Genomic DNA, 12,211 nt, shown 5'->3' on the forward strand with positions numbered 1-12,211 from the left:
TAAAGTTCATGCCCGAAGTTCAACTATAGCAAGATTTGTCACCATTTTGGTGACAAGCTAGTTCGCCTCTGGGAATAGTTTGTCAACAGTATCTTTTTGCATACAAAATCAAAACCTCGAGGAAGTAGAAACTATGGATCATATTGTTGGCTACTATCCTCTCTACAAAACTTTGATGCGGGTTGGTTAAGAAGCCAAAATGCAGTAACAGAGTTGGACACTCAACATGCTTGAACATTTCATTTTTATAATACTTACTTGGTCTATACTAAATTGAAACTCACAATGATTTACGATTCATAATATGTACATTCCATTCCTACACAATAATCCTATATAACCATTGCAATCCATCTAGAACGATGTTGAACAAATGACTGAAACGCTATGGCCTTATGGGTTTGCTGTTGTCGAACTATATTGGTAAAAGATGTACCAGATCTATGAGTCACCCACCCTGACTTCGCCCCTGTATTGTTACGTAGGAGAACACGGTGTTTTCAAAGTCACAATATCAGAGCTTAATACTTCACTTTGAATTTTTGTAAGCCTAACCACAACCTCATTCATCTTAATCCTTTCTTCAGGTAAATGCCTAGAACACTCCAGAGCTAATTCAATGATGGATGAAAGACAGTCTCTTCTATTAGCCATCGAACGATCTTCATTAGTCAACAGGTCGGCGTCTATAACATCCATCACTTTCTCAGGATATGATGTGTTTACCCACTTCGTCAAGCTCTGTCCTTCAATAAACAAGTCATCTGTAGGCCTTTTTCTTGTAAATGTTTCCAATACCACAATACCATAGCTGTAAACATCGCAACTTGTAGACACCCTTCCTTCTGAACCATACTCTGTTACAACATTGATTATCAGAGATTAAGAGTGTCAGTACGTTTCTGCGACTATAGCTATTCACAGGGAAATTATATAATAATTTCTTGGCATAAACATGTATTATGATACTCTATTCGACGAGATAAAAGAACAAACAAAAGAGAATCTTGACCTGGTGCAATGTAGCCAATTGTTCCTAAGGTCTTTGTTTGTGTTGCATTATTATCTTCAGCTAATATTTTGGTAATACCAAAGTCGCCCACATGAGCAACCATGTCTTCATCAAAGAGAATGTTGCTTGGTTTCAAGTCGCAGTGCACCACAGGCTCCGAATAGTAATTGTGGAGATAATCCAACGCCATTGCCACATCGAGGACAACACTGATTCTTTGGTTGAGATCTAACCAGCAGTCATGGGAATGCAACCACTTTTCAAGGCTTCCGTTAGACATGTACTGAAGGATTAGGGCCCTGAAATCTTGGTTGGAGCAAGTGCTGATGATTTTTATAAGATTCCGGTGTCGAATGTTGCGTATCACTTGGCACTCTACATCAAAACTCTTTAGTGCTCCCTCACGTTGCAAATCCAATACCTTCACTGCGCTAATTGTGCCATCATGCAGTAATCCTTTATAGACCGTACCAAAACCTCCCCTCCCCAGTAAATTTGATTCACTAAAGTTATCAGTTGCAGAAGTTCTTGGTAGGAAATCAATTTATGTGCATTCACTGCTTGTAAATCATCAGGTGCAGTGTTTACCTCTCCCTTCTTGACTCGATATCTTATCCACTAGAGGAGAATACCAACTAACAGAAGTATTAAAGCAATGGGGGGCAAGACATACCTGAGTACAAGCATTTTAACCCCTGATTTACTAGGAGTTTTGGTAGTAGCACAAGGAGGAAGTTGGAGTCTCGATAAACCACACAATCCTTGGTTTCCCAGGATAGATTGCCCTGTGAGATTGTTGAAGACTCATCCATTTGGAATTTCTCCTGTTAATCGATTGAAAGACACATTGAACTCCTTCAGTTGTGAAAGATTTTGAATGTTACTTGGGATTGTACCTGATAGAGCATTTGATGAGACATCCACAAGATCTAAAGTTATCAAGTTACCAAGGGATCTTGGAATAGGACCCTGAAATGAGTTATGTGATAGGATTAGAATCCTGATCGAGTCTTTGGAGATCTCCAATTGTGCTTGGAATGTTGCTTGACATTCGATTCCAGGATAAATCTATTTCCTCAATTACACCCAATCTTCCCACTTCTGTTGGTAGTTCATTCCCTAGAGAGTTATGGGATAAATTCAACGCTTCGAGATTCCCAAGGCTCCACAAACTGAAAGGTATCAATGATGTTAACTTGTTCGACTGCAGTGCAATGTCACTAAGCTGACTTAAATTCCCGATACAGTTTGGTATTGATCCTGAGATATTACAGTCCCGTAGGTGTAACTCACCCAACTGATTCAAGTTGCAGAGTTCATTTGGAATAGATCCTTGTAGTCCACTGTTCTCCAGATGAATTCTCTGAAGATTCTTTAACTGACCGATCGTTGATGGAATTGTTCCACTCAGTTCATTGTTGCTTAGCACCAAGGTTATCATGTCACTCAAGTTACCGATTCCTAAAGGAATATTTCCCTTTACCTGTGCATTCTGTATGTTAAACATTTGAATAGAAGCTGAAAGATTCCCAACAGAGGATGGAAGAATACCAGTTAAACGGTTAAATCCTAGAACCAAAAATTGCAAACTTCGACAGTCTACCAAAGAACTTAGAAAGTTGAGTTCAAGTTTGCCAGGTTCATTACTTAGAAGATTATTCTCAAGATTGATGAACTGGAGTTGTGTCAAACTGCCCAAGTTATCTGGTATTGATCCAGTGAAAAAGTTTTGGGATAGCTCAAGTTCAAGAAGATTTGAAGCATTTGATATCGAAATGGGAATTTCTCCACTGAGTTGGTTGTCAGCAAGAAATATCCCTTCAAGTTTAGGAAGCCAAAGGCCAGTAGTTGTTGGAATTGCTCCTGAAAGGCGATTAGAGGTGAATGCAAATAACCTTAGGAAAGAGATGTTGAAGAGCCTATCAGGTATTACACCTGTAAGATTATTGAAATCAAAGTCGAGTTGTGAGATGTTAAAAAAGTTTCCTAGTTCTTGAGGAATGCCTCCTTTTAGACTGCTTCTTGAACAACTAACAATCTCAAGCCTGGAAATATTACCAATAGAAGGTGGGATGCTACCAGTCAAATTGTTACTGCCGAGATATAACTCCTTGAGCTTAGTTAAATTCCCAATCTCTACCGGTATGCTTCCTGTGAATGAGTTGAATGATAAGGACAGTTCTTCCAGCTCAGGACGCATTCCTAGCAGTTTTGGCATGTCTCCGCTGAACTTGTTTTGTGCCAGTGACAACTGTTGTAGAGCCCTGCATTGAAATAAAGTAGGTGGGATTATTCCTTCCAGTTGGTTGTACTGCATGTCTATCAGTCTCAATCTTTGCAAATTTCCAAGCTCAGAGGGAAGATTGCCATTGAATCTGTTCCTTCCGAGGTCGAATGAGACGAGAAATGAAAGATTTCAAATTGATGGTGAGATGGTTGTTGGGAGATTTCACTAGAAAGTCACACCTCAATCTAGTTACTTTCTATCCCAAATGATTTCAAATTTGGAGCTCACACCAAGGAAATCACCCACCCAAGACTTTGGTAGTTATCACAACAAACTCAAACAAGCAAAGCCACTAATTTATCATCACCCATAGCAAGCAAACAATAAATAAGGAAGTAAATATGCAAAGAGACACAAAGATTTAGGTGGTTCGGTAAATGTTACCTACATCTACACAAGAGCCAAGTTTCCTTTATATCAAAGATTGGAGAGTTTACAAGAGATATCAAGAATCAAGAACAAGAGGCCTCACTCAAACCCTAGCTCAATAGAGCTCCCACAATACTCAAGAAATGAATCTCTCAAAGTTGTCTCAAAACCCTAATCTATTTCCTTTATATAGGTGTACATAAAAAAAAAAGGGGAGAAAAGGTTTGGGGCGAAATATCGACAAATCGTCAAAATTCGAAAAAGTTTGAACTCTAAAGCTTCTTTGGTGAGATCTGGGAGCTTCATGCGCTCGGCGGTTCCACGACCCCAACAATCTCCCACTTGGAACCTTCGAGATTCTACATGCACATCACATCTCAATTGTAACAACTCCATCCAATTCCAATTTACTAAAGAAAACTTCGGCTCATCCATCATGGTCTTCAAGCAAGAAGACCACCGGTTGAACACAACTTCAACTTCTCGATAGGCGCGGTCTTGGTCAACATATCCGCCGGATTCTCACTCCCTTGGATCTTCTCAAGTGCCGAAACCCCATCCTCTAACAGAGATCGGATAAAATGATATCGGAGACCAATGTGCTTGGTCCTAGAATGAAAGGCAGAATTCTTAGCAAGATGTATAGCACTCTGACTATCACTGTGTAACACACTTCTCTCTTGCTTCATCCCAAGCTCTTCCATCAATCCTTGTAACCAGATCATCTCTTTGCTTGCCTCTGTAACGGCCACATACTCTGCTTCTGTGGTAGACAAAGCAACAATCTTCTATGGCGAGAAATCTAACTTCGGCTGCGGTAGCAGCACCTCTTTGTAAAGACATAACCAGTAGTGCTTCTTCTGCGATCTACTTCTCCTGCAAAATCGGCATCCACATACCCTTGCAGGTTCACAACACCCCTTCCATAACATAGGCATTTCTCTGTAGTACCTCTCAGATATCTCAATATCCACTTCACGGCTTCCCAATGTTGCTTGCCAGGATTACACATAAATCTACTGACAGCTCCCACTGCTTGGGCTATATCCGGACGCATGCAAACCATGGCATACATAAGACTTCCAATGGCAGAGGCGTATGGTACCTTAGCCATGAAGTTTCTTTCCTCAACAGTCTTGGGAGAGTGTTCCTTAGACAACTTGAAGTGGACTGCCAAGGGTGTGCAAACTGGTTTCGCACTACCCATGTTGAACCTCTTCAATACCTTCTCAATATACTCAGCCTGAGACAACTCCAGAATACCTTTCTGCCTATCTCTTATGATCCTCATCCCTAGAATCTGTTTCGCTGCACCCAAGTTCTTCATAGAGAACTCACTTGCTAACTTCTCTTTCAATCTCCCAATTTCTGACATATCAGAACTTGCTACTAACATATCATCAACATATAGCAATAGGATGACGTAGCTAGAGTTGAACCTCTTGAAGTAGCAACAATGGTCAGCGTTGCACTTATAGTAGCCATTTCCTTGCATGAAGTTATCAAACTTCCTGTACCACTGCTTAGGGGCTTGCTTCAAACCATAAAAGCTCTTTCTGAGCCTGCATACCATATTCTCTTTACCCTTCTTGATGAAACCCTCCGGTTGTTGCATGTAAATTTCCTCAACTAGGTCACCATGGAGGAAGGCAGTTTTAACATCCAACTGCTCAAGATACAAATCTTCCGCTGCAACAATACTCAACACTGACCGAATAGTATTCAATTTCACTTTGGGGGGAGAATATCTCGTGAAGTCAATGCACGCTTTTTGCTGAAAACCCTTGACTACTAGCCTCGCTTTGTATCTCTGGGAACCATCATGTTCCTCTTTGACTCTAAACACCCATTTGTTTTGTAGAGCCTTCTTGCCCATGGGTAGTTTGGCTAACTCCCCGTGCCACTAGAGATGAGGGACTTCATCTCATCTTGCATAGCAAGCTCCCACTTGCTTGCATCACTCACCTCCAATGCTTCATCATAGCATTGAGGCTGCCACCATCGATAAGTAGCAAGTAATTCACATAGGTGGAGGGTGGATATCTCATTACTTTCGGTACATGTGGCACGGATGTCTTCCTTGGGGCACGAGGTGGAGATGGACTTCGGTGGTGTAGTATCCTCATTATTCTCTCGAGTCACTACTCTTGTCATCCTCGATTTGTGGGGCTCCCACTATACCACGACTTACATCGAAGTCTTCCAACTCAACATGCTCGTATGCGCCTTCTGCGTACCCGATTCCTTGGTTTGTGCTTCATCTCGTCCTTGTACATCACCTTCTCATTAAACACAACATCTCAACTACGAATGATTTTCCGATTTTGATCATCCCAAAAGCGATACCCAAAATCATCACCGCCATAGCCGATGAAGGTGCACTTTAGTGACTTAGCATCAAGCTTGCTTTTAGCTTGGTCACTAATGTGGACATAGGACACACAACCAAACACCTTCAAATGGGAAAGGTTCACATCCTTCCCGCTCCACACTTCCTCTGGAATCTTAAAATCCAAAGGTACTGATGGTCCTCTATAGGTAAGCTGTTGTGCTAACACTTTCTGCCCAAAACTGCTTGGGCAAGCCTGCTAGTGTACGCATACACCTAGCTCTCTCTGTCAGTGTTCTATTCATCCGCTCTGCAACCCCATTCTCTTTGAGGTGTGTCACGCAAAGTCTTTTCCATCTTGATGCCATTGTCAAGACAAGACTTCTTAAAACCCTGAATCCTCATACTTCTATCGTTGCCGGATCTCAACTTCTTTACTTTCAAGCTTGTCTCATTCTCAACCATGGCCTTCCAAGTCTTGAATACTTCAAATACGCCGACTTTGTCTCTCGAAATAGACCCACACCTTCCTAGTATGGTCATCAATGAAAGTCACAAAATATGACTTTCCGCCAAGTGAAGACATTAGTGGCCCCGGACATCTCAGTATGAATCAACTCGAGCCTTCTTGCTTTCGAGTCGACCCATTCTCGAAAACTCACCCGCCGCTTTCCAAATACAGTTCTCCGTAAGTCAATTTCGATCATTTGTAACTTTGGGAGTTTACCGGAAGAGTGAAGAATTTTCATTCCTTTCTCACTCATGTGACCAATTCTGCGGTGCCAAACATTGGATCCTCTTTGCCATGTGCCCACGACAATCGACTCACAACCATAATGCGGCTATGTAGAGAGTACCATCTTTCTTACCATTTGCAACAATCAATGAACCGCCCGAGACCTTCCAAGTATCACCGGTGAAGAGGCGTAACAAATCCTTCACTTGCCAATTGCCCCACATAAATCAAATTCTTCCTCAAATCCGGGCGTGTCGGCGTCCCTCAATAACCATGACGAGCCATTCATCTTGACATGCACGTCACCCCTTGCCGACAATGTCACAAGGTTGGTAATCACCGAGAAAGACTGTTCCAAGGTCACCTTGATTGTAGTTCTCAAGGAACTCTCGATGTGAGGTAGCATGGAAAGATCTTATTTGGAATCAAGTACCCAAGAATCCTTCTTGTGCTCCATCGAACATATCAAAAAGCGTCATCTACCATCTCAACAACAACATTAGCTTCTTGATTCTTTTTCTTGTTCTTATTAATGTTGTTGTTGTTTCTTGGTGCTTGGGACAATTGGAGGGGCTATGGTGGCGGCCTACCACAATTATAGCACACCACTTCACTTATGTCTCGAGGTTTGTGTTCAACACTTTGCAATTGGGGGCTTGAGATTTCGATCTCCCCACTTCTTCTTACCACGATTCTGTTTGAATTTCTCCCCTACTTTCGATTGCTCAATGCCGACCCGAAGTTGACCACGAAGATGAAGGACAATCCTGTCTCGAATTTCCTCGGTTAGTACCATACTAACAACGTGCTCAAACTTCAACTTGGTCATTCCCGCAGAGCCACTAATAGCCGCAACTGTAGCCTTCTAACTTGGAGGCATTTGCCCAAGTATCGCCAAAGCTAGCACCTCATCACTAAATGTAATCTCAACCGACTCCAATTGGTCCTTAGTTTGGTTGAATTCATTTAAGTGATCCTTGAAGGATGTCCCCTCCGACATTTTCATACTAAATAGCTTGGTGATCAAATAGACTTTGTTCGCGGCCGAGGGTTGTTCATACATCGTAGTAAGTGCCTCCATGAGAGACTTCGCCCTCTTCTTAGTCTTAATATTGAAGGCTACCGACTTCGAAAGACTCAATCGGATTGTGGCCAAGGCCTTTCTATCCTGCAAATCCCATTTGTCTTGCGGAATCTCCTCGAGGGCTTCTCACTTATCAACGCGTTTCCATCAAATCCTTTTGATAGAGAGCGTCCTCAATTTGCATTTTCCAATAGCCAAAGTTTGTTCCATCAAAGTTCTCTATCCTGTAGCTTTCTCTGTCGGTTGTCATGACTTTACTGAATCAAAACCAACGGTGGAGAACCTCTCAGAGGAATTTCCTCAAACACCTAGCCTCCAATGCTAAAGGTGGAGTCTTTCCTCTCACACACCACAGTAGCTACATTCTGATCCCAGAAGCTTCTCGATACCACTTGTTGGGAGATTTCACTAGAAAGTCACACCTCAATCTAGTTACTTTCTATCCCAAATGATTTCAAATTTGGAGCTCACACTAAGGAAATCACCCACCCAAGACTTTGGTAGTTATCACAACAAACTCAAACAAGCAAAGCCACTAATTTATCATCACCCATAGCAAGCAAACAATAAATAAGGAAGTAAATATGCAAAGAGACACAAAGATTTAAGTGGTTCGGCAAATGTTACCTACATCCATACAAGAGCCAAGTTTCCTTTATAGCAAAGATTGGAGAGTTTACAAGAGATATCAAGAATCAAGAACAAAAGACCTCACTCAAACCCTAGCTCAATAGAGCTCCCACAATACCCAAGAAATGAATCTCTCAAAAAGTTGTCTCAAAACCCTAATCTATTTCCTTTATATAGGTGTACATAGAAAAAAAGAGGAGAAAAGGTTTGGGGCCGAAATATCGACAAATCGTCGAAATTCCGAAAAGTTTCAGAACTCTAAAGCTTGCTGGTGAGATACCGGAGCTTCATACGCTCGACGGTTCCACAGCCCAACAATGGTTCCTTCGAGACTCATGTTATAAAGACTCAATGCCGTGACTCTATCCCTGCGACGACTGCAGGTGACACCAATCCAAGTGCAGAAGGATACTCTAGTAGTCCAATTATTAGCTAAGACGTCACCAGGATCAGATGTTATAAGCTTTCTGAAATCAAGCAGCGCAAACTGATCACTCGAGTTAGTGGCAGATGTTACTGAGGAAACCATGAATAAGTGCATCAATAACACACAAGTGACGAAGACCGTGCAATGCTTCTTCATGAGATGGTATGGTTGGAAGATTCCTTTGTTTAAAAGTAAGGCACTCGCAAGCTGAATGTACACTTAGAAATAATTTGGAGATATGTAAAGACCCTTTATAGATCTTGCACTGGACTTACTAGATTGGCTGAAGTCTAATTATGCAGTATAAGGTCTCTTTATAATCCTCTCTGAAATTCGAGCCCGCAGCACAGTGTCTCGCAGTCCGTTTCATAAATAAATATGGTAGTTTAGGAGTTGAATACTTGAAAGATTCTTGTAAATAAAATAACTGTGTTGGACTGGTTCGGAAAGGTAATGATACCAAAATAGGAGAACTCCATCTACTACCTTCTTTTAAAGAAGACAAAGTTCTAGCACCTGGCAGAGTCCATTTCTTGTTCCTCTTTAATACGTAAGGATGATGTTGATAAGGTCAATTTTGTTGAGCTAAAACGTCAATTGATGAGCTAAGAGCCTAAGAGTACAAATTTGCAATTTTGTTGACAACTTTTAAGGGGTCCAATGCTGACTTTGCTGTTACTAATGTCTAATGTCGGTTGTTTCAATCTGAAAAGGCCAAACTCACAACATGAACTAATTACAGGCAGTGGCGGAGCCAGGAATTTATTCCAGAGTGAGCCGATGAGCACTAAAAGATTTCAACTCAACTCAATTTGTGTGTACACAACTACATGAACTTAGTTTGTTTTATTTTAGTTCAACACTGTTCATCAATATATATAAATATTTTACGTAAACAAGCACTTCTTAATTTATTTAGTCAATATTTGAAAATAAAAAAATTATGTTACTATATTTAGGTAATGGAGATTTCCAAATTTGTAAGTAGTGTTGAATTTGGTTACGAGTCACAACTCATTGCAACTAGTTAATCAAGTTTAGCGTTAGTAAATTGGACAAAATGAGATCCTTAGTATTTATTTATTAATAAGTCATGTATCTTGTTTTTTTTCGCCAATTATGATAAGTCAGTCAAAAATTCTACATGGTTTCCAACAAAATTAAATTTAAAGAAGCATGGAATCATATGATATGATCAGCTTACTGTTTCTAACTTGAGTACTCTTCTAACTTTTCATTTTAACGGTAGCATGAATCCATCAGCTCAACAAATGAAATATTACCTTTACCAAATAACCCTTTATAGTTCACATTTTTACAACTAGCTAAAGCCCTTTATTCAAGGGCACAAAGAGAAAATTCAAAGCATAATAGACGCACTAAGTACCAACTAAAAGTATCAAAGTACTGTTTTTAACCAAATTTCAGGGTGAGCCAGGGCGTACCCTGGACCCCCCTGGCTCCCCCACTGATTACAGGATAAGATCTATACTCTTCGTGCAAACGCAAACTTGTACCAGTTTTAGGGTGACTAAACAAATCATTTATTAAAGTCAAAGTTTCAATTCAGTCCCAAAATTCACCTATATGGTGTACGTTGCTGGGTATGTGATCGTTTTGTGCAGCGCCGGCTATACCCAATAGCAAAACAAGCAGCCGAATTAGGCCTGTAGCCCAAGGGGCTCCAATATATTCTAGCCCACATACAGTCCATTATTGTTTATTGCGGGAAAAAAAAAACCCACTATTATTTTTCATTTATTTTAATCAGTTAGATAAACATTTTTACATTGGAAAATTGGAAATTAGAAAATTGCATTAAACCCATAATAATAAGAAATATCCTTTCCTTAATTGCTAGAAGATCTTCTGTAATTATGTAAAATCTTAATATGGAAGTATATATTGACAAATATGTTTTCTAAATTTGAACCTGCTATATCTAGTTTGTGGTGCCATAATTTTGGGCAGGGCAGATATGCCATAATTTTTGGCAGCGCATGCACGCCATAATTTTGGGTAAGGCAGGCACGCCATAATTTTGGGCAGTGCAGGCACGCTATAATTTTGGGCGGCGCTGGCATGCCATAATTTTGGGTATCGTGCCTAGTAGTGAGTGACTCTATAATGGCACCCAAAGATGGTTGTTTATAGGGGTGCATATATGGTGGCACATACACCACCCCCTCTTTGCCTGATAGAACTAGTTCTTTGTGGTGAAGAATAATAAAAAAACTGGTTCAAAAAGGATGTGACGGTGGAAGTTATAGACGGAGGTGAAGATTGTGAAAAGAAAGCAACCAAAGGCTATTTGCTTGACACGAATGCCCATATAGCTTCTTGATTTTGGAGAACTATTGGAGAAACTTCTCGACGTTGTATCTCATGCTGATGTCGCCCCCAGTTTTTGTTTAACTCTATAGTCTGTTTGTTCCTTGGACTATGAGACCTGTGTCGATAATATTGGCTATGTCATCGGGTTGGGGAGTGGTTTCTCCAATGTGGTCTTATTCTGAGTTGATCTTCATGTAGATTTCGGTACTGATTTGCTGTGTTCAAACCATGCCTTAGGTCATGTTGTAGCCCGTGTTGGAGGTCATAGCTTTGTCATCTAGAGTTGTTCCTCGTGATGGATGTTGTCATATGACCAGATCTTCTTGACGTGCTTTGATTAATGCCCGATGACCTTGGAATGTCTAGAGAGCTATGATGGCTACTTGACAACGTGTGTTGTTGTTCTTCATGCCTTGTGCCATGACCACTACTAGGTCTATCATCTTGGTTATATCGAGAGTCAAATCGGTTCCTCGGATGGTATGAATGACTGCTTGACCTGGATTGATTTGGATGATTTTCACTGATAGGTTCCAATATGCAGAATCTGCCGTTCTTGTTTTTTCTTTGGTTGAATACGCTCCGATTTCTACCTCATTTTAGGGCTCTTGACGGTATGGAAGACGCAGCATCGACATGATCTGTTTGTATTTGCTTCCCTTTGTCTAGTTGCATCTGCAAGTTGTTGTTACGTTCCATCTCTCTTGTGAACCTTTGATGCATCATTTCTAATGTAATGTAGTCATCACCTATCTCCCTATTTCCTAGATCTACTTCCTTTGCATTTGCAATATCTAGATCCTGAAGATGAGAAGTTGGAGCCTGAGGTCGTGTATGTTTAGATATTGGTTGTCGCGACACTTGATGTTGTGAAGGTTGAACTTGTAGATCTAGAGGATTTTGGTGATCTAGTGGAGCTTGAATGATTGGAACTTCAAGATTTGGTAAGTTGTTCTCATCTTGTTATTGTGCTCTTGTATTCTTGCTTACTTGAGATCTTGTA

The 12,211-nt window shown here is 40.7% G+C and overlaps 1 pseudogene across 1 annotated transcript; it reads right to left on the minus strand.

Annotated features, from left to right (window-relative positions):
* Positions 1-227: 227 nt before the first annotated feature.
* LOC147509684 (uncharacterized) lies at positions 228-3,452 on the minus strand (annotated as a pseudogene). Its single transcript, XR_015218582.1, has 3 exons — positions 3,071-3,452; positions 1,013-2,947; positions 228-857 (listed from the first exon to the last, which is right to left on the minus strand). The product of XR_015218582.1 is annotated as an uncharacterized LOC147509684 (transcript).
* Between the last annotated feature and the right edge of the window lie 8,759 nt (positions 3,453-12,211).

Source organism: Coptis chinensis, chromosome 3 (genome assembly GCF_015680905.1).
Source record: "Coptis chinensis isolate HL-2020 chromosome 3, ASM1568090v1, whole genome shotgun sequence".
NCBI classification, from domain to species: Eukaryota; Viridiplantae; Streptophyta; class Magnoliopsida; order Ranunculales; family Ranunculaceae; genus Coptis; species Coptis chinensis.